The following is a 4,125-nucleotide window of genomic DNA, read 5'->3' as shown; positions in this document are numbered from 1 at the left end:
TGCCGGTCGAATTGGAGCACAAAGCCTTGTGGGCTCTGAAATTTTTAAATTTTGAAAATGATTTGGCCGGTGAGAAAAGGAAGGTGCAACTGCTTGAGTTGGAAGAGATGCGAAATGCCGCATATCACTCAAGTTGGTTGTACAAAGAGAAGGTAAAAAAACTACCATGACAAAAAGCTCCGAAAGAAATAATTTGTGCCCAGACAGTTGGTCCTCTTGTTCAATTCCAGGTTAAAGTTATTCCCCGGAAAGTTGAAATCAAAATGGTCTGGGCCATTTCGGGTCAAAGAAGTTAAGGAGTACGGAGCTATTGTCATCGAGGACCTGGAAAAGAAGGACAGTTGGACCGTTAATGGCCAACGTTTGAAGGTTTATCTTGGCGGTCATGTGGATCGCGAGAGCTATGCTATTCCTTTGGATGCTCCTCTATGAGCATCACACCGTCGAGCTTAGCCGACGTTAAACAAGCGCTTGTTGGGAGGCACCCCAACATTGTAAGTATTTACAGTTTTTCTGTTCTGTTGTAGTGGGATTCCAATTGTTAAAACCTTGCTGAATGTACCAAGAATGCTGTTTTTGAAAAGCCAAATGCTGTCATGCTCGCTTGATGCTCGCTAGGCGAAGCAGTAGCGAGCAGATTCGCTAGCTGCTCGCTAGGCGAAGCAGCAGCAAGCGCTGCGTGACAGCACTAATTTAAATTCTCAGCAGGCCACTCATTTTGGGCCCAAACACAATTTTCTTTTTTTACAACTCTGCTGAGGCATTCGCACGAACACTCACCACACTCTCTCATTTTTCATTTCTCTCACAAACACTCAAACCCTAAACTGAAGCATTGCAAACTTCACTGCACTTCAAATTCAATCAACCCATTTTGCTAAGGTTTACCCTAATGCCATTTCTTTATGTTTGAACTTTGTGAATTTCTGATTTGCATGTTATTTAGGGTGAATTTGGGGGAATGGGGATTTTAGGTTTTGCATGTGGGAAATTTTAGGTTTTGCATGTGGGTTTGTAATTACATATAGCATAAAACAATTCTTTTCTTGATAGATCGTTTTGTTCTTAAATTGACACCTTGAGAACGTGGGTTTTGGGAAAATTTCACTGTAAACATTGCAGAACCCAAAAACCCGTAAGGTTCGCTAGCAACTCGCTAGGCGAACCAGTGGCAAGCATTCGCTGCCACTTCGCTAGGCGAAGCAGCAGCGAGCATGGCAGTACTTGGAATTTTGTGTTGCTTTCTAATCTGTTTTTGTGTTGTGTTGGTTTCCTCTCTATGTTTTGCAGATGGAATCCAGATCCGGAGCTTCGAAAAAGAGAAAGGGCGGGAACACTTCCCGTCCCGTACCAATACAATTCGACACCGACAAATTTGTCGGGCCGAAGCAAGCCGCAAGATACGTTGCTTTGGAAAAGCGAAAAATTCTACCGGAAAAGAGATTCATCATCAACCCTGAAGGCACGAACCGAACATTCGCCGGGTTGATTGACACCAAAAAGTGGGATCGGTTAATTTCCCCCCTGGAGCATTACGATATCGCAACGGTGCGTGAGTTCTATGCGAACGCACTGCCGGATGATGACGAGCCATTTACATGGACATCTAGAGTGTCCGGCCGTCCTGTTGCGTTTGATCGGGATGCAATTAACCGCGTCCTTGGTGAACCGCTCCAACTGGGAGCCGAGGAGAGAGACACCTACCACCAGGAATTAAGGCTTCACCGGGATACGGATGCAATTTCTGCTGCCCTGCTTTTGAGAGGGAAATCAGTTGAGCTGAACCCATCTGGGGTTCCCATGAGATACCATAGGGAGGACATGACTCCCTTGGCTCAACTGATCCTGTTGTTGGTTCTTACAAACATCAAACCTAAGTCCCACACTTATACCGTGCCAATCCCAGTGGCACACTTGGTACACTGTATCCTCACTAACGTCCAGATCGATGTGGCGAGGATTATTGCTTATGAGCTTAAGTCCGTGATTGAAAGCGGGCTAAAGTCGGGGACAAGAGTGAATTGTCCCCTGGCTTTCCCTTGCCTAATCATGAGTTTGTGCCTGCAAGCGAGGGTGAGGCTACCCTCTAGGGGTCAACTAAGGATCCCGCCACCCATTGATGACCGTTACATGGCCAAGTATTGCAGGGCGAAGAATGTACGAGGTAGTTCAGCTGCTGAGGTTACCGGGGCTTCTGATGGTCCTGGTACTTCTACTCTAGGATCCGATCCTTTGCAGCAGGCGATCTGCAACTACAACTGGGACTGGATGGCGGCAACTCAGCGTGCCATGCTCGATATGCACGATTCTATGCAGCTGTTACAGCTGCAGGGACGTGACCCCACCGGTGATCACTCATTGATGACGCGTGAGCAGTTTCTGCTTAACGCTAACTGGCCTGTGGACAGGCCTGTGTTTGGAGAGGGGGCGGGTGCTGGTGCTTCTTCTGGTGCTGCTGATGGAGATGATGATGATGATGATGAGACTACCGGTTCTGAAGCCGGTAGTGATGAGGGTTCTGAGTCCTTAGAGGGCTAAGTTATTGTATTTTTCATGTTATGTTTTATTTCTATTGTATTTTCAAAATTATGTATTTTGATTTTAGCTATGTACTTTTGGGGTGTTTTGTCCCCCATGAACAATTTTAAATTTTGAAGTTAATGTTATTATTTATGTTTTAAATTTTGTTTGTTTTAATAAATTTTTGGTTGGTTGAGTGGCAAACCTTCTAGATTGGTTGCTCCTCAAAGAAGTATCCAATGAAGGTGCATCCGAGCTTGGATGACAATGATAAAAATAAACAAGTGAACAAGGCTAAGGTACATGGTTACCTCCGGCTAGAATTTTAGAATGCACTAAGAACTTTACTCTTTTTTGTAATTGAGTATTGTCTTTTTGCAACATAATTGAATGAATGTTTCATCTAGGACTTAAAACCACAAATTGTGAGGAAACCTCCATTTTACACTTAAATGCTGGATTCTAATAAGCTTTGTTGATTCATTTGATTCATGCTTTGTCTTTTATTATTGTGAATATGTGGAAGCAATTAGAAATGATCAAGGCACTTGTTTTCTATCGAGCACAACCAGTTCCAAATACAACTTACTTGTGAGCAAAGAGAGTATTCGTTAACCCCTTTGAGCTTAAACAGTTGAATCTTTTTCTTGAAACCCGGAAAATTTTGATAATTGTTCTTTTGCCGTAAAAAAGTCAAGAGCATTCACTTAGGGTGAGTAAGAAATAAGTTAGGGAGAACGAAAATGAGAATCGGTAAGTGCCACAACTCTTGAAAAACCGAGCAAGTATAAAAAACAAATATATATATATATATATATATATATATATATATATATATATATATATATATATATATATATATATATATATATATATATATATATATATATATATATATATATATATATATATAACATAGAAAAGAGAAACATCTGTTTTGTAAATATGATGTGAAAGAAAAGAAAAAAAATAGAGAAAATAAAAATGAATGCTTGCTTGGAAGAAAAATAGTGAAAAAAAAAATAAAAAAAATTGAGTTGTGAAATAAGAGTTGTGAAGGTTTCAAATGAGAAATAAATGGAACGAAGTTAAGATGTGTGAATAATGTACAGTGAATGTCTCTTTTGCATCGGCAATTTCGTTTTCAATGGCCTTAGAAATGACCCTTGTTTGTTAACCTAACCAAGCTTCAACCGAAAAGCCCTTAGTGATCTTCATGCTTCCACATTACCATTTATAATTGTTAGACATTGTATGAATCGAATTGATTTCTTCATTGTTTGTTAGAGAGTGAGATTATTCCCGCGGTTGCAAACGCGTAATTTCTTCAATCCTTATTCGAAGAGGAGAGATATGGTGATTCATTCAAGATAATATTGTTGTAGATAGATACATATTTCGCATTGCTACTAAGTCTTAGTTCTTGTGTATTATTTTATTCGAACCGTTGGAAATTTGTATCTGCTGATTCGCTTGTGTTTGAGCCATTTTATCCAACTTCAGAGAAACCTTTCTCTTAAAGCAAATCCTCTTGTCCTTCAAGAGGCATACTTTGCTTGAGGACAAGCAAGAATCTAGTTGGGGAGAGTTGTTAGATACCCAAAA

This window comes from Lathyrus oleraceus, chromosome 3 (assembly GCF_024323335.1).
Source record: "Lathyrus oleraceus cultivar Zhongwan6 chromosome 3, CAAS_Psat_ZW6_1.0, whole genome shotgun sequence".
NCBI classification, from domain to species: Eukaryota; Viridiplantae; Streptophyta; class Magnoliopsida; order Fabales; family Fabaceae; genus Lathyrus; species Lathyrus oleraceus.
Note: the sequence above shows the minus strand (reverse complement) of the source record.